Raw genomic sequence first — 26964 nt, forward strand, 5'->3', positions numbered from 1 at the left:
AACACTATTTGATATGTGCCAATCAATGAATTAAACTCACACTGCTTCATTTTTTCACCATTTATTTTGCAATAATGAATATTTATAACAAAATATTCAATGAAAAATATACATTTCATAACCAAATTCCTAAAGATAGAAAAATTATTGCTCTTTAAAAATCACATTTACTCCTGTTACATCTTGTTTTACTTAAAACATTTTATCAATCTTATACAATTTTTGTTTTTAAGGTAACTTTAGCATTTCAATTCTAGAAACACTATATTAATCACTGCATTGAGCAATAAATTGCTTAAACCAAACTTGGTAACTTGCTTTGAACAAAACATCAGGGTCAATGGAATGTTTTTTGTTTTTTTTAACTATTAACAAAAAATGTTCAGCTATAGGTAGGTAAGTAATAAATAAATGAAGAGCAGACATCTACTAATGGTACAGATCATATCTGTGGTAGGACATCAGCACATTTTAAAACAATCTTGAAATTATCTTTAAGAGGAATCTGGGAGACACAAGTCATTGCCAATGTTCAGTTACACACATTACAGTTAAGTTTCAGACATTGTAACTTTATAGGATTTCTACTTATTATGCATTGGTTATTCCACATCCAATTCTTGGAGATCTTCATCAAATAGGTAGATACAGCTTCTCCATCTACTGTAGCAGCAAGATGATGATCTCAATCAGCTGCTTCAGGGAGCTTCCTCTCCTACAAATTTATTGAATAAAACAATCATAATGAACACCATGTTTGTACAAAATACCACTAACAATGATACCAACAATTACTGATATAATTATCTATATGATATTTAATCAACATAATCTGTCCTGATTTTTCTCAATACATTTTGAAACATTGACAATAACTAACAAAGCAAATATATAATTTTTACATATATCAATACATTTATCATTCTTATTAGCTATAAGCTTCATTCTGGCTTTTTAGTATCTGTAAAAAAATTTGCAAACTACCTTTCACAGATAGACCTTTCTTTTAGCATTTTCAATGTCATGATTTTTTCTAAAAATGAAATATTTGTGGTTTCATTAAATAAGTCTAAACATCTTTTTTTAAAATTAATACGCATTAAATACAAATTAATTATTATTACAGTTAATAATAATGGTTTTAACAAAATCTTATTTTAACAGCTAATTTATATTATGTTTTAACTTCATATTATTATAACATATACTTTTTAAAATTTTGTCAACAATTCTCTTATTAAAATAGATACTTCATATTAAACCTTAACTATAACTTTCCTACTTCAACAGACACTTGAATTAAATTTAAGGCACAACTATAACAGTTACTTTCTTAATGTAATACATACTCAGTACATCTCCTTACCATATAGGTTTGCTTTTCTTCTGTTCACTTCATGAAGATTAATTAACAATGTTAATCCTACATTTGCTTGCAGGATAAGAGTCTCAGCTGTTAGTTCCAGATATGAATCACAGTTCTGCAACTGCAAAGAAAGTTTACAAAGATTAAATTTTTATATGTTCCAATGTCCTCACATTTTATGATAAATATATATCATACACGTTAGCATAGACAAAATTTAAAAGTAATATTTATATATATTAATTCTACAATTATATTTCTTAACAGAGCTAGCACTAGTGGGAGGGGGCTAAAATAGTTCTCCAACCCCAAAGCCACTATTATCCACAAATTTAGTTTTACCATAATTTCAGATTTAATCCCAGCATATGTCTCACTGCCCCCCTTTCCAGTTAAGAAAAATCTGGAACTGGGACTGATTCTTAAATGATGGTTAAAAACATGAAATAAATTAATATATGCATTTTTTAAACTTTTGGCTTGAGTTGAAATGTGTATTTTTATTTTCTCCAAAAATATAAAAGCCTTTTAAAATCAATTTTCAATTTCCCAGCTACAAAAAGACACAAAACTGTTCACTGATGTGTCAACACTAACAACCAAGTTTGCTGGTATTAATAAAAAAAGAGAGATTATAATTATGTCTTTTTTTGTGTAAAGAGAATTCTTCCAACATCCTTGTGATACCACAGCCTGTAATGTGGAGACAGAAATAAAAATATATAAATGTTTCACTGTACAACTTTTTTTTTCTCTTTGAAGAAACAAACTATAATATCAAATGATATTGATGAACTGGATAAAACACAAACTGTTTAATTAAGCAACATTCCTTAATAACATTTCCATGAAAATCCTTAAAAGATAAAATAACATACAAACAAGACCTCATGCTTTGATAATAGACGAAATATTAATACCTCACTATCTTCTTGAGGAAATAGATCATGTGCTGCCTCATCTTCACCCCTCTAGCCTTCTACAGCCAAGTCTGGGTTGAATGTAAACATCTCTCATCCACTGAGCTGTTTGAAGACTCATAACTATGAAGATTCTAGTTTACTCTTCAGATAACCATACTTAACAATGAAAAGAATAAACTTGACAAGTTTAAATATGCTCTATGACAACACTCATTAATTATGCATTTTGTACTATATAATGTTAAAATTCTACATGAAGTTGTCTTGCTATTTTTAAGGTTAGCTAACCTCTTCTTAAGCAAAGTACAAGCTATGTTGAAAATAAATACATTATTTATATCACAGCAGTGATCAGAAATTTCAAGAATGATTTTACAAATTGTTGATCACTTACTTATGTCAATCAAACAATATCAATATTTACAATAGATGATACACTATGATTATAACATGCAGTTATATTTCCTTAAATTAAGGGGTGCCCTGTAGAGTTCATCTATTATAATTACACCACGATGATGGTCAACAAACTTTAACTTACTAATAACGCTCATCATATGATGACAGTCACACAGTTTTACAATATCACTTACACTGATGTGATGACCAGCTTTAAACTCTGCTTTTTTCCTGTCCTGTTCCACTTGAGCTTTTTCCTTCTTCTCTGCTATCTACAAAGCAAAATAATGTTGTTGTTTTGTGTTGATACTATGCTTACAAAATATATTTCAATTAAATATTGAACATACATGCAATTAGACAAAAATTAAAATTTTTGTACACGTCTTTTATACTTGTATATATGTGTATGCACTTATTTCCCAAATTTATATATTAACGGTTACACTTTACACGTTTTCATTAAAAGAATGTAATAAAGATCTAAATTGTTATAAGTCAATAAAGTCTAGTGTATAAAAAATCTAAACAACTTAAAACAATGATACCAACTTTTGTACATTTTTATAAAAATATTTTAAAAGTATAGGCTATCTGTGCCAGACATTCGGTAAGAATGTAAAAAAAATAAATGTAGTAATAGACATAAATGGAAATGAAGGTAAAACAAAAAAGTATAAAACCAATGTTGACACCTAGTCTACAATGTTAAGATAGAAGGCAGAGAATAAGAAGTTGTAAGGTATATACTCTAGCAAACAGGTAATGATCATAACCCGCCAGGAAGACTAACAGGCAAGTTCAAGAACCACCGTCAGTCACCTGAATTTGGTCTTTCCAGTCCTGGTTCCGGGTTATGAGTCAATATGGCCAGTACTAAAAAGTAAAGTAGTAAAAGTGTGAAATGATATGCAGCAAAAGTATAATAACAACTTGCCAGGATGACTAACGAGTAGTTCAAACAGTAGCGTTAGACACCTGAAGTTGGCCTTTCCAGTCCTGGTGTCGAGTTATTTAATGTTCTGGCCATTGTCCAATGTCAAATTGAATGAGAGAGATTAAAACTGTAAAAAAGGAACCACAATTAAAAAGGTGTAATGAATAAATATGCAATACTTAAATGAGATTAAAAAGATTAATGGCCATTAAAAAATTAAAAACATTATCAAGGTGGACAGAGTCACCATCACCAATAACTCTGTCCAATGTTACAGACTGACCCTGGGAAAAAATATGTTTAAAATATTGCCGTCGTTGAGAATTGTAACGATGGCAAGAAAGTAAAACGTGGCTGATAGTGATTTGAGTGTTGCACAAACTACACATTGGTGCATCAGTTCCAGATAAAAGAAAATGATGAGTTAAAAAACTGTGACCAATGCGTAGCCTAGTGAGAACAACTTCCTCCTTCCGAACTTTACGGAAGTTAGATGGCCTAAGTCCAGTTTTGGGTTTGATTTGAAAAAGTTTGTTGTCACGTTGCTCACTCCAAGTGGACTGCCAGCTGAAACGGAGCCGAGCCTTGAAGACAACACCATAGTCCATGTACAGAATAGGCATAGGAGTGATGGTGCTGAAGCAGACATATTTAGCTGCCATGTCTGCAAGCTCGTTCCCGCGAATACCAACATGGCCTGGTATCCAGAAAAACTGGATTGAAGTAGATGTTAATGAGAAATGGGCCACTTGGTTTCGAATATCAGCGAGAATAGGATGTGAGCTAACGTGTAGCGATTCCAAGGCAAGTATAGAACTAAGCAAATCAGTATAAATAGTGCAGTTGGAGTACTGCTCAGCTGCAATATGATCCAGGGCAAGAGATATGGCATACAGTTCAGCAGTGAACACAGAAGCTGTAGAAGGGATTCTGCGCACAACTACTGACCCATAGCAAACCATAGCAGAGTTCACTGAGTTATCTGATTTGGAACCATCTGTATAAATGGGAACTGAATGATTGTTTGAAAGATATTCATTGAATAAAAGACGGTATTTCCAATCTGGAGTATCTGCCTTTTTTTAGGTGACTGAAAGAAAGGTCACATTTGGGGGCTGTAATAAGCCATGGTGGGATGGGCCGACCTATGGAATCTGCAATGTTATCCAAGGACAGACCCAATTCATCCAATTGCGCCCGGATGCGAAGGCCAAACGGAGCAATGACAGATCGTCTGTTCTGAAAAAGTACTGCCCACCAAGGAAGGAAAACACATTTCCAGGTGGGATGCTTTGGTAAGAAATGAAGTTTCGAAGTATATTGTAAAGATAGTTGCAAACGGCGAAGGTGTAGAGAAGGTTCATGAGATTCAATGTATATATTTTGAACTGGAGAGGTACGGAAAGCCCCAGTGCAGAGTCGAAGTCCTTGGTGATGAATGGGGTCCAGCATCTTTAAGGCCGAGGGTCTGGCATCGCCATAGACCATTGATCCATAATCGAGTTTCGATCTAATAAGAGCACGATATACCTTTAACATTGAACAGCGATCAATGAAGAGAGAACACGGAGGATGTTCAGTGCTCTTGTGCATTTGACCCGAAGCTGCTTTAAGTGTGGTATAAAGGTCAGTTTACACTGGCAGCAAAACTTCACCGATATGAAGTTCAGGATCAGGGTGAATACCCCGTCGACGGCAAAAGTGCATGCATACAGTTTTGGAGAGAGAGAAATTAAAGCCGTTCGCCATAGTCCACTTCCGTACACAACTGAGGGCAGTTTGTAGTTGCACTTCAATATATCTCATGTTTGACGACTGACATGAGATGTGAAAGTCGTCGACATACAGCCCATTCGCAACAGTGAGAGGGAGTTGTTCAGTGATGGCATTTATCTTTACACTGAAGAGTGTAACACTCAATACACAGCCTTGAGGAACTCCAAGTTCCTGTACAAAAGAAAGGGAAAGTGTCGAACCCACACGAACTTGGAATCTCCTGTTCATTAAAATTTTTTTAATAAACATGGGTAGATCGCCCCGTAACCCACATGTTTGGAGGTCTTGCAAAACACCATACCTCCATGTTGTGTCGTAAGCCTTCTCTATGTCAAAGAATATTGATACAAGATGTTGGCATTTGAGAAAGGCTTCTATGATTGATGTTTCAAGTCGAATTAGGTGGTCTGTGGTGGAGTGCTGTCGACGGAACCCACACTGGGTGGGCGAGAGGAGGTTGTTTGATTCAAGGAACCAAACAAGACGAGCATTAACCATCCTTTCTAATGTCTTACAGAGACAGCTTGTCAAAGCAATTGGACGGTAGTTTGAAGGAATCTTGGGATCTTTCCCTGGCTTAGAGAAAGGTAAAATAATAGCATGGCGCCAGGCATCAGGAAAAACATTCTCCTGCCAGATCTGGTTGAAAACAATCAGAAGGACATCAAGAGAAGCAGGAGATAGATGGTGCAGCATGTCATAATGAATATCATCAGGTCCAACAGATGTACTGGCAGACCGATGAAGGGCCATTTTTAGTTCCACCAGTGTAAAGGGACAATTATAGTCAAAGAAACAGTCAGTTCGAAAGAAAAGAGGTGATCGCTCTGCCCGAGTCTTGATGGCCAGGAAGGTGGAGGAACAAGCAGAAGTGCTAGATACCCGGCAAAAGCTTTCAGCTAGAGTGTTAGCGATGTTCCGAACATCAGTCACCTCCTGACCATCAGAGAGTAAGATCGAGAGGGGGACAGAATTGTAGTGCCCATTAACCTTTCGAATCCTGTCCCACATGATCTTGGAACTGGTGGTAGAAGATATGCTGGTTGTGAACTTAATCCAAGATTCCTTCTGGCTTTGGCGTCTTACCCACCTAGCATGTGCACGGGCCGTTGGAAAGCAACCGGTTTGAAAGTGTGGGATATCTCGAAAAGTATCCCAGGCCCGCTTTTGAGCCTTCCGTGCTAAGTGGCAAGCAGGATTCCACCACGGACGAGGATATCGTGGAACACGTGTCGAGGTTTTAGGAATACACTGAGCAGCTGCATGTGTAATACAGTCAGTTACCGCTGCTACACAGTCGTCTATTAATGGCTGATTTACGATGGCAGGATCAAGTTCTGCGAGAGCAATGAAAGTGGACCAGTCTGCCTGATCCAGCTTCCACCGGCGCACGCGGGTAGGGTGGCATCGACCACGGCCAATCTCTCTCAAAAGGATCGGAAAATGATCACTGCCTAGTGGATTACTGTCAACCTTCCATGAAAAATGGGAGAATAATGAAGGGGAGCAAACTGAGAGATCAATAGCGGTAAAGGACTGACTAGGTGCATGAAAGTAAGTGGAAGAACCAGTATTGAAAAGAGAAAGATTGTGATCAGAGAGCATCCGCTCTACAGATCGGCCCCTCTCATCAATAACAGCACTTCCCCAGAGGGGATGATGTCAATTAAAATCCCCTAGGATTAGAAATGGAGATGGCAACTGTTCAACCAGAGCATCAAGATCTGATTGATCATATGTCTCTCCCAGGGGACAGGTACAGAGAACAAACAGCGATGGTATGACCCAAGGAAACACGGATGGCTACAGCCTCCAAGGTTGTGTTGAGTGACAAAGACAGGGTGGGCATGTGTTGATCAACCAAAAGTACCACCCCTCCATGTACTCGACCATCACACAATCTGTCATTTCTGTACAGAGAAAACTGCCGAATGGAGACAGTATCAGCAGTTTTGAGAAATGATTCTTGTAAAGAAAGACAAACAGGATGGTAGGAAGCAATCAGCGTTTTGATATCATCCAGATTAGAACGTAAACCTCGACAGTTCCATTGTATCAAGGTGGCCATTTTTAAGAACGGGTAGGTGAAGTGGCTGGAGAACCCTTCTGTTTACGACCACGTCTTTTTTCTTTACTGTCTTTAGTCGGAGGAGGTCTATCAACCTCCATGGATCCTGCTCTGGGTCAGGTGGGCAGGTTTTTGTTATTGGAAGGGGAATCCAGTGACTGAGGATGCGAACGAATAATTGTTTTGTCTCTTGTGGTGGGAGAAAAAGATGTATCAGAAGAAATGCCTGTATTTGAAACTGAAGGACGTGGATCTTGAGGTTTGTTGGAAGGTATGAGAGGAACAGAGGTGGGTGTGGAAGTCGATTCATCAACATTTTTAACCACGGAGGTCAAAAGGCTTTTCATTTGTTTTGAAAACGATTCTCTTGGAAGCACAGAGAGATCTGTCTGCACTCCCACTGTAGTTGTGGAATGAAGTGCAGCAGCATATGTCCGAGATGGAGTTGTGGACAGCAATTTCCGAGCCTCAGGATAACTAATGTTATGTGTCGTTTTCAAACGCTGCACCTCTTTTCCTCCAACCATTTTGGGCAAGAATGAAAGTAAGAGGGGTGAGAACCATTGCAGTTTACGCAATGTGGGTTCATGTCACAGTCATAAGCATCGTGGTCCTTGCCTCCACAACGAGCACATGTCAGGGAACCATGACAAGGGTTTGGTATGTATGGCCGAACCCTGCAAATGAGATAATCTGCCTTGATGGTGGCAAGTGCACATGGTGAAGTAAATGTTAAAAGGAGGGTATTTGTTGGCAGTGTAACTCCATCTTTGCGAGTGGAGATGCGCCTCACTGCAGAAACTCCTTGAGTGGAGAGACCAGCGAGAATCTCTGACTGGGAGCGTTCTTCAAATCCTTTCAACAATAACTCCTCGTGAAGAATTCAAGGTAGCATGGGGTGTAACCTCAATAGGTATATCCCCAATTGCCTTTGAATTCAAGAGGAGTTCACCGTGTTGGGATGTGGATGTTTCAACCAATATGTCACCAGATCAAAGTTTCTTTACTGACTTTGGAGAGCCAGCAAGTCCCTCTAGTCCCTTTTGAATAAAAAAAGGGGATATTTGCCCTAAAGGTTTTTCCGAAAGAGAATGTAATATAAGAAAATGAGGTGCGTGTTACTGATGTTGAAGATTGCTGTTCTGAGTATTCAAGGCGTGGTAAACTTACCCATTGACTGTTTTTTTACAATTTTATTTAAATTTTTTGGATCCATAGGAAAAAGAAAAAAGTTCGGTACCCACTGACCCCACCCACCATGGAGCCCTACAAGGGGAAGCACTACAAAGTCATGCAAGGACAATGCAGCAACGCCATGGTTTCGTGAGCACTATACCCAAACACCAGCATCAGGCACAATGTCCACAACACCCATTGAGAACTTCCAACACTGGTACTTGGTTGACTCTAGCCCAAGTGGACCAGCCGATTGACCCAAGGGGGCCACCCAAAGGCTGCCCGTCCACAGGAATTGAGGCCAAAGTGGTGTGTTAGGGTTGGACCCTCAACCGCCAGGATCCTCTCCTCCCCTTCACGGGTGCATGCGCACGGCAAACACGTGGGTGGATGTTTAGATCCCAGAGAAGGTAACCAGATAGAGCAGAACCTTCCCTGGGAGGTCCCCTCACCACGTACAGGAATCCACACCGAGGGGAGGAAGATAAGAGTACAAAATATGAAATTCAATAAGTAAACTTGTATTGAAGTGTGGATAGACAGAGAATAAAACACTTTTTCCTTTTCCAAGCCAAAAATGTTTAAAATGAAATTCTTGTCAAGTTAGACCCAAGAGCTGCTCTCTTGAAATACACAGATGTAATGACACAATTGTAAAAATCAGATATAATACAATAATATATTATAAAGCACACAGAGAACACAGTTTTATAAATTACATAGAGCAAGATGTAATTTTATGAATGCATACAGATAACGATTTATATACAGGAAATATAACTTTATAAAATTATGATATTGTTCAATAATAATGTAATAACAAAGTATTCAGAGAAAACTTGTGTAAACTTTACACCAACTTGAATATAAGACTGTTTAGTGCGCGTAGTGTTACTAATTAATTTACTTTGTAACTCACTGATGTTGAGGCCATTGAACTGAGTGTGTGCAATCCAGTGATGTCAAGACTGTGATACATGTATAAATAACTACAATTAGATGAATGAAAAAAGAGTAAAAGTCACATGAGAGAGAACTTCTGTCACAGAAAAGTTAGACTTTGTAAAGTTAACTGTTGTGGAAGTGAATGGTTGGTAGGTTAGGGTGGCATTTAAAGTTTGAAAGAGATAAGGAGAATAATATGTCTCATAAAAGGGTGTTCTAAACCAATTGAACTCGCATATGTGGACTTCAACAAAAGAAAGATGATAATTGGAAGTAAAAAAAACAGAATAATACTGAAAGTTAAGGATACAACCGTAGTAGCTCATGTGATATCATGATACTACTGTGATTAAAAGAAATAAAAGTTAACTTGTCAACTGAATGTTACAACAATTGAATTGGCTTAAGTGGACTTTGGACAATAAAAAGAAAACTGTATAGTGTCTAAGATACAAATATTATCTCCATAGTGTAACTAATTTTGTACATACATTTAACTTGTTTCAAACATATATTATTTTAAAAAAACAAGTGGAGTGCATGTTGTTCATTTTTGTCAATTTCACTGCCAACAAGTCAGAGATACCTACTGTAGAAAATTTCGTAGCCCAACACACCCATAAATTTACATTACTATTAAGTAAGTGTATAACATTTGGTAAGCCACAGCCATGATTACACAGTGGTAAGTTGTGGTAGAAGAAAATGAGAAGGACAGTGGAAATAAATAGACCAATATGTGCACAACTATAGTAAAAGTGCAAATAGCATGGAGATTACATGATATATAACCATATCAAATTTTAATAAAAGAATGGAAAGAGGAGAGATATCTTCATGGATAGACCAGGAAAGATAGGCCTTGTTGTGCATACACAACAACATGGCATCCAGCTAAAGTGAAGCCCTTTCAGATGCCTTATGCAATGAAATACCTTACAAAGCAGGAAGCTGAGGCAATGTTGGAAGCTGTAATTGTTAAGCCTTCAAATTCAGCCTACCATTTACCAGTTTTAATCACAAAAATTAGAGATAGGTTAACTGTTTCTAAATAAATTTCCAAAAGCTGAATCTTGTGATGAAGTTCAACTCTGAACCTATGGACAACCTAGAAACTATCAGGTCAGGTTCTCTTCAAAGATCAACCTCAGTAAAGGTTATTGCCAAATCCTAATGAAGACAGGATTTACAGAGAAGACAGCATTTTTAATACTAGATGGATGTTACCAATTTCAACTCTGCAGAAACATTCAACTGCATGATAAGGAGGATGCTGTGCAACACCACCAATATCAAGCACTATGCAGATGCCATCCTGACACATACTGTGAAATGGGAAGACTATATGAAGAAATGTAGAAAGCTGTTACAACATGTGAGAGCAGCAGGTCTCACCATCAGACCATCCAAGTGCTACACTGCATATTATGTGCTGGGACTGAAAGACAGCCATGAAAAGAAGGTATTCCAAATACAAGATACACTAGCTCTGACTAAAAAGCAACAAGTCAGTTCCTTTCTGGATTTATTTTGATATTACAGGAAATTCATCCCAAACTATGTTGAAATTGGCGCACCATTGACTAACCTGACAAAGAAAGGCTTATCGAACAAAGTAAAGTAGAAATGACGACACCTGGTTGCATTCCAGACTTCAACAAACCATTGACTGTTTAGGCTGATGCTTCAGTCATTGAAATTGGGAAAGTGCTCTTACAATAATATAGAGATGGACCATTTCCAGTAATATATACAAGTAAAAAGCTGTTAAGTAGTGAGAACTACTATGTTACTGAATGAGCGTGTCTGGCCATCATACTTACCATTAAAAAGTTCCAGAACTACCTGTACAGGAAGGAGTTCATCATCTGGACAGACCATTACCAACTGTGTTTGGGATCCTAGAGTGAGAGGATGAATCAAACAGTATGAAATAAGGGCAATACAACATGAGAAAGTGCCCATTGAGAAAAATATGGACAATCCCACATGTGAACAATAAAGGACAACATTCCCAGATGAAAGAGTAATAAAGAAAGTTGGAAAAGGAGGAAACCAAGAAAGAGCTGGTCAATAATGTGCTATCAACAGAACTTGACAAGGGGTGTTACAGAACTTCAACAAGACACTGGGAGGGAGAGGGGGGGAGATGGCAGGGAATACATACAGAAATGAACAGCATAAGCAAGATGGTGTATACAGCCAGACCATTCGTTATGTGACCATTGGATCAAAAGAGCTCAGGTACCAGATATTCCATAATTTGCAAACAAAGTGAAAATGGATGAGCCCAAATAAGGAGTGGAGAGAAAAGGAACAAATATGAGTCAGAAACCCAAAAATTAAGACATGCCTTTTCAGAGAAATTGTTTCTTAATTAATAATGAATGTACCTGTAGAAAAGGTAGAAGCAAAATGCAGCCATGTGTCCAGAATTAAAAAGAAACAAAGGCCAAGATTGTGAATGTAGCAAGTTAAAGCCCTCATAACATGGCTAGAGACATAAGGAGCAAGAGTCATGCCAAAAAGTAGAACCTCAAAACAGTGTGTATTGTGATGATGGGATTATTGGAAGGTGATGAAAGGTATCCAAGACATGGACCACCTTAATTTAAAGGTTGGGGGAAAACAACCTATTAAGACAGTGAAACTCCTTTATTTAGAACAAGGGAATCATCAGAAGTGGTTTAGAGAAGTACAAAGAGAAGATATCAGTCTCCAGGATTCAGGGTTCAACAAAGAGGTGGGAAAAGTAACCCATAAAGGGAAAAATAACATTCTATAAGGCATTTAGAGCCAAAAGCTCTAACACTGTGTCATTGAGACAATGGTGCTAAGGATCAGAAAACAGGAGAAAAACAATAGAGAGAGAGGAATAGGAGGAAGAGATGATAGAGAAAGGGTAGAAAGCAAAGCGATGAAAAGGTCGGTTATGAAGCGAGTAGAAAAGATAAAAAAAAGCAATTCAACAAGAACAAAGTCAACTAGGTTCAAAGGTTAGAGGTAGCTACCAGTAGAATAGACAAAGGATAACCCCCTGGGAGGAGAATATGGTCAGAGGAGGCAGAGAAAGTGAGAAGAGGAAATTATGAAATAACAAGTGTACATGGGTCAATGAATGGTGAAGATGATAGAGTAAAGACATGATAAAATGATGCAAGAAACTTCCACTCAAGGCTCCAAGGAAAGAAGAGCATCTTGAAGACCTCGTGGCAAATGAGTGGAGCAAGACGCAAGTCATGTACGGAAGACTGGGGAATGTAAATGACAGAGAAAAGGGTGTCACACAAATAGATCTCACTTGCACAAAAACCATGACAAGAAACAATTATAAATTTCATGAAATTTATAAGATATTATCAAAAAGATAGTAAATTGATGAAATAGATTAATAAATGAATCACAAAGATTGCACAAAATCTTTCAAAATTAAAAAATGAATGTGCCTAAATTATGAACAAAGATAATTTCAAGTGCAAATTCTTGTAGGGACCCATGAGCATGGAGGATGTATGACCTTCCTACTGGTGAAGGGATATTACTACATGATGACTGTGTTATGTACTAATGGAATTCATGTCAAAACATGTGATTTAGGTGAGAAATAGTTCAAGGTTAGTGGCATGAGCAAAAGCTCAAGAGTATGCACACAAGAATTACTATTGTGTGCAGAGTTAAGTGGATTGTTTAAAAATGATTATATTATCACTCAAAAAAAATTAAAATAAGTTTTTATCATATATATATTTACTATATATATCATATGGTAAAAATTCAGAATTAGAGCTACAAGAAATCAACAATAATTCTTACAGCTCTAATAGTTGGTCTTTGAGAAACGTAAAGCATTTTAAACACATCATTCATGACAGAAAAATACCTAGGTTCAAGAAGTCTTGATAGAAGTGAAATGGTAAATCCTATAACCCAAGTGGGTTGGTAAAAGTGTTGAGCAACTGGGAGATCATTTTCAGTGTTTATAGAAGATTTATGTTTGTTGAAATGTTCTCTAAAGGTTATGTCCTACATATTGATGACTGCATTTTTTTACACTGTGTAATAAAAATGGTGTTTTTTGTTTAACAACTGATTTCTTTATATAAAGTTTCTTTGTTTGTACATGTCAGAAAATGAGTTAGTGGTTTTTATGAACTTGCAGGTTTGACAAAAGGCTTTATTGCATGGACGACACTCATTTTTGAGAAGGATGTTATTCACTTTTCTGTGAACAAGGATACCTTTTAGGGTTCTGTTTTTTTGGAAGGAGGCAACAAGAACTTCAGGAAATATCTGTTTATGACAATGATTGAGCCGTAGAAGATAAAAATGTTTCTTCAAAATCCATGAAATGTTTGAGTTTAAACTGATAGGTAATAACAAGAGAAATTCTATTTGAAAGTTTAGTATTACTTGGGATTGCTCATCTAAATGCTGTTAAACCTTTTGTAATTAACATAGATCCTGGAATCAGTGATCTACATTCATTGGTTTCATCAGAAAAATAACTTTATTCATTAAATAGTTTTATGAAGACCAAATTTCCTAAAACTTACCATTTTTTTAAATAATTTTTCATACCTGTTATTATAAACTGATTAGTATATTTTTTATCAGTCAATCTCCAGGTGTCATTTATTTTACTTAAACATCTAAGCACAATTTTATATATATTCACATATTTAGCCATTTCTAAACTAAAATATCCATAACACCTTTTCACATACACTCTTGCCAAAGGCTACATTGTACCAGAAATAAAATGCTTACAATAGTTCATAGAAAAATAAATGTTTCCTAGAAAACCAAACATACATATCACTCTTTGATTATACCACCACACCCATTTTGTCCCTGAGGAAGAAAGGTCAACCTTTCAAAAGTGTTTTCAAAAGTGGTTACAGGATTTCTAATACCATAATTGTTAGTAGTCTTTTACGATAAGATACTTTTTCAGTAAGTCAATTTTGAAGATAATACTTCTTGAATAGAGTCAGTTATTAAACTAAACAGGTATTAAATTTATGATACAACAAAATGTTTTGTTACCAACTGGAATATAGAAAGTTTAATAACCAAAATATCAGAAAGCTCACAAATAAGTCTGTTTTTAATATTTATACATTATGAGTGTCAGTATCAGTTTTTTAAATAGATGAATGTGTTTCATGGTAACCACAAGTTTCACCACATGTTAAGTATACCATCACTGAGATGTTTTAAGAGAATAAACCAAATGCATCACCTTTTACAGTTACAAATTTATATATGATCTGTACATGTCTGACTGTCAAGTTTAAAGAGGCTGTTAAAGTTGCTAAATGACAAAAATGTATTTTCTGTGTGTTTAATGCTTAAAAACAACATTAAATAGAAATCTTTTATAACTTGGGTACTTTCCATCCAAGTGGTATAGTAAACAAGTTAGAAAATATTGATTTTCTGAATTTGAACTTACTATATTAGTGGGGAGTTTCTTCTTAAAAATGCTTAACAAGTTTGCAATTTTTGTAAATTAGTTCTGTTTAAACACAAATCAGGATTTAAACATCTACAGTTTGTATTTATTACCACCAGTTGAGAGTACTTGTCAAAGAAGCAAAAATTATACAAAGGACAACATTAAATAATGTTACTCTTCCCTTTTTTGTTACTAAATCCCACAAATCTCATTAGATAATAATTGTGTACCCTACTTTTTGGAAAATAATAACTGATTCCTTGAACTGATCAATTACACTCATCCCATTAGTACCACACCTTTTACAACCCATACATAAAAACCAAAGACACATGCTTACTCCTTAACTTTTTTTCAACCACTGCATTATTTTAACGTAGTATCATTTATAATTTTTTCTTTCACTCTGGGTTGTTTTTTTTCACTAATTTTCAAATTACCCTTAATTTCACATGATAACCATCTTTTTAACAGTTGTCATTTAATAAATATTTGCAACATCACAATATTTTGCAATTTTCTACCATATTCACTAAATAGTAAACCTGTACAATTTGATGACAGTTTTTTATTTTGTGAACATATTAAAAAAAATGTTTACAAACACTGCAACTTAATAAAATCATAATGTGTTTATTAAAAAGCAAATATAGTAATTATAAACACAGCATCAACAAAATAACTTTATTATGCTTTAAACAATCTCAAGTTATGCAACCTCTTTGCTTCATACAACATACATTTCAGTGTATAGGTATATTATTAAACCTATGACAAAACCTTTTCCAAAAACTGTACATTCATTATCATGTTAAACTTTTAATAAGATTTGTTATCCATTCAACCCATCTTTAAACTGTGTAAGCTTACTTACCTTATGTCAAGTTATATATTTTCTCTTTGAAAATTTCTATAGCTTTAAAATATATACAATTTTATATACAAATACATTCATAATTCACAACAAAGGGAACAGAAAAGAAACTTTACAAAGCTATAAAAAACAACCTATATTTTAACTTTATCAACACATGATAGTCTAACTGTGTGCTATATCCAAGCATATTTAAACTTTCTCAACAACTGTTCTCTTGGCAAGAATAGTTTCTCTTTCTTTTATGAAGAGGGGGTCTAATTAGACTTCTAGTAGTTTAATTAATAAGTGTACATCACATTCAATGTTTTTTTTTATTTATAAAACCTATGTGTTACAAGTAATTTGTGATAAAATTAATTAGAAAGTCTATTATTATTAGTTCATATAGGTTGTAATGAACAATTTAAAATCTATATCTTTATTTCTACTAATGTGATCAATTAGAAAATAAACAGTTAGACAAACATTTGAAAACTTTAATTGAAATAAATTATTATATTTTGAAAGGAAAACCATGTCTACACCTCTATTCACATTTTAGTGTTTGCAAACATCAGTCTGTTTTCAATTCTTTTTTGTCACTTGCATTTTTACTTATTTTTGATATCAACAGTACTAAAACATTTGTGACATAACTTTCAAACAATGAAAAACAGATTTTAAAGTAGGCATATGTTACAAGAGGTACAAGTGTCATAAATATAAGGGCTACAAATGATGTAAGAAATAATAACCATAAATAGTTATTTCAAAATTTGGGTTGAACTAGTTTTTTATTACCATTTAGAAAAAAAACGGTAAATTTTTTATAACTTCATTACCAAAACGTCTGGTGCAGATAGTCTAGTTGCTTTGCACCATAAAATGCCAAGCTAACCAACCAACAATGAAAATGTCTAAACCCCTCCTTTGTGCATTATAAATTCCGAAAAATAATGCTAACTTTAACGAAAACAAATCTCCATAAAGTCTAGAATGTATGCACACTGTTACTTTCTGGAAAAGAGCTAAGGCCTGATAATTTACCAGGGAAACATTCAGTTGATGTTCAGATTATTGTATTCATAAGTTAATGGCTGAAGTTACACCTGACTGTTATAGATTCAAAATAAACTAATTTCAAATAAATACTAATAAAGGTAATTAATAGACCAATCAAATATATATTGAAACCTAATATTTATTTTCAATACCAATGACTGTTTTCCTAATCAAATTAAGGGGGGGGAAATGGAGGGAGGAGTTAAGACCCCCACAGATAAAAACATTAAATGATACAGGTATTACTTTTCAAAAAAGAAAAAAAGAATAGCTAGAAGGGATGGGGTTTCAACTCCCTTGATCTCTACCTTAAATTCATGCCTATTCAAATATAATATTAAACAACATAATTATTAATCTCTGAAAAATGTGCATAAAGTTTACCCCTATGGATCCCTTCACTTCACCTGCATTCTCTCATACAAAACTGAAGAATACAGTTATTAACTACTAAAAATATGAATGATTGGACCACTTGGGCTCCTGCTCTAGATGTACTCATACTTATACAACTTTAAATAATAGTGATACAATTGTAAAGTAAAAACATCACACAGTGTGAGAAAAAAAATCAAAATACAATAAATTTACACCTAATTATTTAAATAGCCAGAATGTTGACAGTCAATGGTTCAAAATTGGTGCAGAGGTACATAGCTTCTGTAGCTTTGCAATAACAATGACAGGAATAGTAAATTTAATGGCAATGGAAGTCATAAAGCATCCCCACACCTGCCTCTTATGTAAGTTTGTATCTAACAAATATTTTGATCATCTCGATATTTGGAATAACTGGAAACATTAATTTCAATTAGTTTATTATTTTCATGACAACTGATTTAATCATAATTTTGATTGATTGCTAAAATAATTATCACAAACACTTATTTTGATTGGTTAAATGACTCAGTTCTTCTGTAAGCAGATGCACGTTAACATCACATTAGCAAAGAAATCACAAGTTTTACTGATGAAGAAAATTCAACTTATAACATACAATACGTAAGGCAAGACATGAACTAGTAAATGTTGTTACTATTATATGGATGCGGGCAGTGTGTGTGGGTGAGAAGTTTCACTGATCTCACAGTTCCCACTAAAGTGAATACATACAAGTTTGATCCACAGTTCACATCCCCACAAAGATAGAATACATTTAACTGCAAGAAATGTGAGGTGAAGAACATGTGAACTGCTTGCTCCAAACCTGAAAACGAGAAGGCTAGGCCCAAATGAGGTTGAAAAGAAGAAACCTTCCCCAAGTGAATGTGTTATTGAGAGGAGTTAAGAATGAATTTCCCCCACTGTCATTAGGAATCCTCCCTCTATTGTATCTTGTAGAATCAGTGGAATGTGGTCTAGGGACTGTGAATGGGCAAACATTATCTCGTTATTCATAGAGAGAAGAGCACAAATTCTCATTGAGTAAAAGAAGAACTGAGGTTTGTCCAAACAAACAGGAAAGTCCTGAAATGGAAAACATGATTTAGAGCAATAAATATCAATGAAGTGGACACTGTGGGGAAGAATATCAAATTGTGGATTACGAAGAGAAAATGGTTAAGCACATAATTAACAATTTTGAAAAATAAAATAATTATATGTTACTAGTAGTAATAATATGCAACTTACAAACAATCTAGGCCTAAACATACCTAGTTAAATTACTAATAATGAACTAACAAAGCCATGAAATTTTGAGACCACAAAGCATGTAACATTAATGTACTTGCAAAATGATTAAATTTTTCTAGTAATAACACAAGTAACAATCAACATCTCATTTACAATTCATTTAAAATAACTTAAATGATAAAGGACATATAAATATCTAACTTACCAAAATCCATACATTAATGACATGAAATACTCAATTCTCCCATGTGTAAATAAGAGTAAAGCCACACAAATGACATCTGAGTCACAACTACCACAGGTATATCAACCAGATTTGAAGTGTGGTAAAGTTTATCAACATGTACTGGTCCCCTGGTAGAACTGGTATCAACAGAAACAAAAGTATGAGAAGAGCTATTCTCTCCCAAAGCAAACAACTTGGAAGCATGAAAAGTAGTGGAAAACTAAAACTCTTGAAGTGGTGTGGAATATGACAGACTAAAATAAAAAGTGTTAAAAAAAGAAAAAAAAAAGAGTCAAAATGTCTTCTTTTTTATTACATTCTTACTTAGAAACATTGTTTTACTGAAAAGAAGAAGAAATCACTGGCCAAACCCATGAATCTAATTTCCTGAGAATTAAAGTCTGTATATAACTTTGAACTAAATTCCTGGGAAATCTTACCAGTAGCATGTTCAACTATAATGGGAATTTCTATAGTCAATACACTGATCATATATTACTGCAGCAGTAATTTGGTTTGTCAACATATTAGATACCCAGAGCTCTCATAAATGTGAACAAATGATCTTAATGCAAGGAAAAGAAGAAAAATACTGAAGACAGGAATTTTGTTTCTTTTGTTGTTGTGGTTTTACTTCTGAAAATATTTTTGACTATTTGAAAGCTGCAGGAATATTCTTCTATGACATCATATGTTTATTCTGGTTTATCAAGTGCAGTATGTAATAATTAACTGATTGAAATCCAAATTATTTATCAGATAAAAATTCATCTTGACCAAAAAATATAGAATTTAAACTTTTTATATTTGAAAAGAAAGATATAAACCCTTAACAGAATTAGATTTATCTACATTAATTTTCTAAAAGGTACAACTGAAGATTGACATTTAAACTCTTAAAACACTTCAGTAGTTTAACACTAATAATACAAACACAGAAAACCATATAGTTGATTTAAAAGACCTTTATACTTTATGTTTTTAGTAGATAACAAGATAAACTACATTACCTTCATCTTTCAAGTCTACGAAAATACTCTTTTTTTTCACTCTTATTTTCAACATCATTGTGGGAAAACTTGCATTTGTCACCTTACTTATAAAAAACACACAGTACAGATTTAGGATCAGTTCCTGAAATTAAAATAGTTATATCACCTTTTTCCAAGAGATGAATGTAACTGAACTGTAGCAACGCTGAGAGTAACAAGATAAAACACTTCAATGCTGTAGTGTGTGATTTACACTGAATGATTGATTGATTTAGTGTTTTCTGGCACAAAGCAGCTAGGCTATCTGCGCCAAATGTCCGGTAAAAAGGAAAAAAAATTAAATGTAGTAAAATACAGAAAAGGAAATGAAGGTAAAACAAAACATCATTATAAAACAGAAAAAGCATAAAACCAATGTTGACACCTAGTTTACAATGGTAAGAGAGAAAGCAGAGTAAAAGAAGTTGAAAAGTACTTTCTCTAGCACAATGGTAATGATCTTAACCTATCAGGAAGACTAACAGGTAAGTACAAAAACCACCGTCAGTCACCTGAAGTTGGCCTTTCCAGTCCTGGTTCCGGGTTATGTGTCATAGCAGCCATTATCAAAATGTAAAATAATAGAAGTTTTAAAAGACACATAGCAAAATCGTAATAATGAGTAGCCAAATGTCCAGTAAAAAGATAAAGTCAAGTAAATAGAGTAGAATTTGTAAAAGTAAATGAAGGTAAAAACAAAACAGCAATTAAAAAAGAAAATGGCATAAAAACAATGTTGACATCTAGTCTACAAAGTTGTAAAGGACTTCCTGTAGCAGAATGGTAATGATCATAACCCACCAGCAAGACTAACAGGTAAGTATAAGAACCACCATCAGTCACCTGAAGTTGATCTTTCCAGTCCTGGATCCAGGTTATGTGTCATGATGGCCAGTACTAAAAGGTAAAGTAATAAAAGTGTTAAATGACATGCAGCAAAAGTGTAATAATAACTACAAAGTTGTAAAGGATTTACTGTAGCAGAATGGTAATGATCATAACCCACCACCAAGACTAACAGGTAAGTATAAGAACCACCATCAGTCACCTGAAGTTGGTCTTTCCAGTCCTGGTTCCAGGTTATGTGTCATGATGGCCAGTACTAAAAGGTAAAGTAATAAAAGTGTTAAATAACATGCAGCAAAAGTATAATAACAACTTGCCAGGATGACTAACGAGTAGTTCAAACAGTAGCGTTAGACACCTGAAGTTGGCCTTTCCAGTCTTGGTGTCGAGTTATTTAATGTTCTGGTCATTTTCTAATGTCAAATTAAACCATAGCAGAGCCCATTGAATTACCTGATTTGGAACCATCTGTATAAATGGGAATGGAATGATTGTTTGAAAGACGTTCATTAAATAAAAGACGGTACTTCCAATCTGGAGTATCTGCCTTTTTCAGACGACTGAGAGAAAGGTCACATTTGAGGGCTGTAATAAGCATTGGTGGGATGGGCTGACCTGTGGAATCTGCAATGTTATCCAAGGACAGACCCAATTCATCCAATTGCACCTGGAAGCGAAGGCCAAACTGAGTAACGGCAGATCGTCTGTTCTGAAAAAGTACGGCCCACCGAGGAAGGAAAACACATCCCCAGGTGGGATGCTTTGTTAAGGAACGAAGTTTCGAAGAATATTGTAAAGATAATTGCAAACGGCGAAGGTGTAGAGAAGGTTCATGAGATTCAATGTATATACTTTGAACTGGAGAGGTACGGAAAGCCCCAGTGCAGAGTCGAAGTCCTTGGTGATGAATGGGGTCCAGCATCTTTAAGGCCAAGGATCTGGCAGAGCCATAGACCATTGATCCATAGTCGAGTTTTGATGAAATAAGAGAACGATATACCTTTAACATTGAACATCGATCTGCTCCTCAACTGGTAGAAGAGAAGACACAGAGGATGTTCAGTGCTCTTGTGCATTTGACCCAAAGCTGCTTTAAGTGTGGTATAAAGGTCAGCTTACGTTCAAATATAAGCCCCAAGAACTTGGTCTCAGTGACCACCGGCAACGAAACTTCACCGATATGAAGTTCAGGATCAGGGTGAATACCCCGTTGGCGGCAAAAGTGCATGCATACGGTTTTATAGAGAGAAATTAAAGCCATTCGCCATAGTCTACTTCAGTACACGATTGAGGGCAGTTTGTAGTTGCTGCTCAATATATCTCATGTTCGACGACTGACATGAGATGTGAAAGTCATCGATATACAGCCCATTCACAATAGTCAGAAGGAGTTGTTCAGTGATGGCATTTATCTTTATACTGAAAAGTGTGACACTCAAAACACAGCCTTGAGGGACTCCAAGTTCCTGTACAAAAGAAGGGGAAAGTGTCAAACCCACACAAACTTGGAATCTCCTGCCCATTAAAATTTTTTTAATAAACATGGGTAAATGGCCACGTAACCCATATGTATGGAGGTCTCGTAAAATGCCATACCTCCATGTTGTGTCATAAGCCTTCTCAATGTCAAAAAATATTGATACAAGATGTTGGCATTTAAGAAAGGCTTCTCTGATTGATGTTTCAAGACGAATTAGGTGGTCAGTGGTGGAGTGCTGTCGTCGGAACCCACACTGCATGGGTGAGAGGAGGTTGTTTGATTTGAGGAACCAAACAAGACGAGCATTAACCATCCTTTCTAAGGTCTTACAGAGACAGCTCGTCAAAGCAATTGGATGGTAGTTTAAAGGAATCACGTAGTAATTCTGAAAAGTCTTCAGTTAACTATAAAATCCTATGTTTTTTAGTACTATTAAACCTCACATTGACATATTCTCATGTTCATTTTACACCACTTCAAAACAAGCAAAAGCAATAATGGAAAAAAAGAAAAAATCAAAATTTTTGTATTTATATGTTTACAAAAACATGCCATATCAACATGTAGGGGGAGGTTAAGTGATTAACAATATATCACATTTCGTGATGACGAGAAACCAACTTGAAGTAAAAATGTATTTCAGGACAACTGTTGCAAACTCCTTTGTTAATCTGAAGATGACCTAAGAAGGTCAAAACATTGTTCTCAGTTTTATTTTGGTATAACCAGTTGTCCTGAGATACATATCACATACTTGTTATGTTACTGGAAAGTCACACAACAATGGGAATATACAAATTACAGCATTTCTTGCTCACACTCTCTATTGAATTACATAAAAATAACTTACAGGAAAGCTAGTCTAATCTAGCATTTGTATCAGGTAAAATTAAAATAATAAACCTTTTTACTCCATACACAAATTATACTGTACAACAATGTTTTTGAAATGTTTTGCTTCCTAAAAAGGTTTTGCTGATTGTGACAAGTATCTGGTGGGTATGCACAAATACAGATTTGGTTTTGCTTCATCATGTAGAAACTTTGAGAAATAGTTAAATGTTTACTGGCAATAACTTATTTAATTGCATTTATGTTTGTAATATGCTATTAAGTTCAACATAATTAAAAGTGTTTTGCTCCTCATTTTTGTTTGTATTCAATGTCCGGTGCATCACGTTGCAGTGTCCAACAGTAGTCAGCAAGCATTGACAAATTCCAGTTGCCCTGATATTGTTTTCCCATTGTAGCAAAACTGAAGATTTCAATGAAACGGTACGTAATGGGCAAATGTAGATGTGATTTTCATGATCAGCAGCTAAAAATCTATAAGGTACACCCAACAGTGTTCAAGAAGCAAAAACTTTGTTGTGCAGTGTGATCTACCATTAACTTCATTCTCCACAAGCAAGGAAAGGTGACAGAAAAAACCTATTTCATAATATAAAGAGTAGTATTTTACCTTTCTGTGTTGTTACATATTTGAATATCAAGTTCAGGTCCTCAATTTCCTTCCTACTTGTTGATCTACCTGATGTAATGTGAGTAGAGTGTGATTACTCTTCTACTACCAACAATTTGTTTGAACCTTTGTATCAATAACTTCAATAAACATAGCATACTATTTCATTGATTAAGTGAACAAATTATGCATTACAAAGATAGAGTTTTAAAATATTCAAAACATATTATCTAATATATGTTCATTAAAAATAAAGAAAATGTGACAGCTGTTAAGATGAAAACTACACTTTATGAATTTGACTTTAATGCAGTACTTATAAGATTACTATATGGAAGTATGATTTTACAAAGCCTTTCATACTGTTTTTCTTTTTACTTTCCTGCAGACAATGTTGATGTTAATTATGAAATTACAAAGTGTTAAAGACATGTTAAAAGGCCATCAGTAAATTTTGCACTTTCAAACACTGGTAAAAGTTAAGGTAGCCTTGAATTCCTTGTTAGACTAATATTTTGAATGCTAATGCACTGTCTTCTCATGAAGTTTATAAGAACTGACCACACCTTTTCAGCATGATATTAAAGCAGTAAAATGAGATAACACCCAGAATTTGCCTTTACCAGACCCAACTTAAATACATCTGATCTATTTAGGATGTGTGTGTGTGTGTGTGTTGGTGTGCATCACCACTGAATATACCCCAAATTAGTCATTTTCTGACCTCAACAAAGTATTTGGTTATTTCAAAAACAGATTTGATATACTAGCCAAAGAATACTATAAAAAAACAGAAACAAGAAACAGTCTCATCTTTGTCTTACACACCATCTCATGTGCACCAGACAAAACAGTATCACCAAACAAGAAGCATCACAATGTAATTGAAAAAACAATTAGTCAACATGACTGTAATCCATCATTACTACACAACCTGCGTGAGGAAATTAGTCACTCACACAATCAGCAGAACTTCACAAGTAATATAGAAATTTCTAAGGCAGACATAAAAAAGACAGCTTTCTGAACAAGACGTGAACTGCCTCTAAAAAGATTAATTTTTTATTAGTGAATATTGAAGATAGTAATAATTGGACACACAAGTTGATTATTTTCATAAAATTAATTGATTACTCTGCATGAAACTAACTGATGTAATCAATTCTCATAGGTATACAATTGTATTTCATTCTGATTAAAAAATTTTGAAATTTAACCATGAATCTTGCAACAATAAGTTATTTTTTTATCTGCCCTAAAGCTGAGCAATGTAAATCTAAATCAGATAGCCAAAGTGAGAGAAAAATAGCACCACCATCAATACAGATACCCATTTATTTTAGTTTCTGTTCAAAGACATTAAAATTACAATTGGTTGATATAAATAAATCAACTTTTTTTTAGACTGTTTGCAAACTTTAACACTGCTTCCACAAGCCAGACACCTTCTGGAATGAGCTAAAAACTCACTTTTAGAGTTTTCAGGTTGAACAAAAATCTCCCACAAGGTTTTATGAAAAAAATATGCAGATTTAGTAATGCTATTGCAAGTTTTTGACTTCCACAGTACACAGTAGTAAACTTGGAAGATGTGTATGTTGTGTTATTGACTATTTGCTTTTATTTTTGCCTTTTGTTTTCAGAGTAGATACAAAGGCCATAACCTTCACATCAGTGGGATAATTCTCACCTAGCTATTTCAAAAGTTTGTTCTTCAATCTATCTTTAATTTCTTTAAACATCATTGACTAGCATATCAGTGAAAGTATAACTTTCTCTGGCAAAATTTGTTGTATACTATTGGCATATGATAATAGTTTTGTATCATCAGATTTAATTGTATTTCCAGTCATGTTCATAAGATCATCTGGAGCTCCTAGAAGTAACATAGTACAAAGAATCCTTAATCCTGCCATGCAGAATGCAAGTAATCAACTGCTCTTTTAAAAAGCACTGAAACTTGATGCTTTTCATTGAGCTTCTTGATTTGGAAAGTTTAATGTTGTTGTGGATTCAATACCAAATTGAATCGGCATTGCTCCTGTGCCATGTTGAAATACCACAACAATGTCTTGCTTTTACACTTCAATTCTTGGATTATCTGCATCATTCATTCAGTGTCACAAACTCCATGGGATTCTCAGAAGTACTGCTAGGCATTTCATCTTCATCACTCTCCAGTGGAATAGATAAATCAGTCCTTCCTTTTCTCTTTCTTCAAACTTTAGTTTACCTTGCAGCTCTTTCACATCTGCTTTTTGTGCCATTTTGACCTCCAAGTCTGAACCACTGCATCTACACTGTCACTTTGAACTTACAAGCCACTTTCTTCTTTTCCTGTATTAATGTTACTTTATCAATAGAGGATCAGCACACTTAATCACTGAATCTTGTAGCATGTTGATATCTGTTTTGTGGCCAGTTGTAGATCCAGTTTTCACAAACTATGTAACAGTTGTCTGTTTTCTGGTCAATGAGGTTTTGGTAAAGGCATCAGCCAATAAACAAAATATCTGGATTGACAGCAAAGTACAATTATCTACCCATGTTGTTTCTGGTCTTGTATCTGAATTTGTTTTAATGGAAAACTATTTAATATTATAAGAAATAATTTAAAACTTTCACATAAAGAGTCACTAAAGCAATTAAGTTATAAGGAAAAGTACTTGTCCTATTAAGTACTCTTGATGATTTACTAGCTGCTTCACATGGACAAGTGACAGTAAGAATAAAACCATAATAATTTGTAGGACTCACTCAACAATTGGAAAAGCCTTTTTTTCTGATTACGATAGAGTCACAATTCAAAGTGATAGGACATGCACTTATTTCACCATTGCCTTTAAAGTTTAAAAATCGTAAATTTACAATTTATGTTGTCCCTACTTATGAGTTATATACTAATAATTTCATTTTAAAATATTGTCCAAATCTATTTACATTGAACATAACATTTGTAATAATATTGCAGATACTACTTATAATTATCATGAACAATTATTATGTTGCTAACTAACTCAATTTTGTATTAACACTCACAGACTGGAATTAGTCTTAGCCAATACGGTAAATTCAAGGCACAGTATATTACTTCAACGCACAAATATTGCACTGGTTACAATTTACATAATTCAGAATTTCAATGCCTATGTATACAACAATAAAATTTAAAATTGTTTTACTTTGATATATTTCATTCTTCTGATCAACTTTCTTTCCTGGTTCGTTTCGTTTTTTCTTTGGAGACATCACTTCACTAAAATAAAACTATAAAAATTGTCAGTTTCCTGCCTAGCAAGCTATCTATATGGGTTATCA

The 26964-nt window shown here is 34.6% G+C and overlaps 2 long non-coding RNA genes across 7 annotated transcripts in view; one reads left to right on the top strand and one right to left on the bottom strand.

Moving 5' to 3' along the window:
• The window catches only part of LOC143257529 (uncharacterized), a 60104-nt gene extending 43667 nt beyond the window's left edge, over positions 1-16437 (top strand). For both annotated transcript variants that reach the window (XR_013031903.1, XR_013031907.1), the window contains exon 5: positions 13750-16437. This is a non-coding gene — a long non-coding RNA (uncharacterized LOC143257529). The remainder of the gene's footprint in view (positions 1-13749) is intronic.
• LOC143257530 (uncharacterized) lies at positions 49-26964 on the bottom strand. Of its 5 annotated transcripts, none has more exons than XR_013031909.1 (6): positions 26829-26952; positions 18807-18964; positions 2883-2960; positions 2287-2391; positions 1367-1487; positions 49-715 (listed from the first exon to the last, which is right to left on the bottom strand). It is a non-coding gene; the product is annotated as an uncharacterized LOC143257530 (long non-coding RNA). The 5 variants fall into 5 exon arrangements; XR_013031912.1 differs by having other exon boundaries at positions 101-715; positions 2287-2445; positions 18807-19081; positions 26829-26960; XR_013031908.1 differs by having other exon boundaries at positions 105-715; positions 18807-19081; positions 26829-26960.

The sequence above is a fragment of the Tachypleus tridentatus genome, chromosome 7 (assembly GCF_004210375.1).
Source record: "Tachypleus tridentatus isolate NWPU-2018 chromosome 7, ASM421037v1, whole genome shotgun sequence".
NCBI lineage: Eukaryota > Metazoa > Arthropoda > Merostomata > Xiphosura > Limulidae > Tachypleus > Tachypleus tridentatus.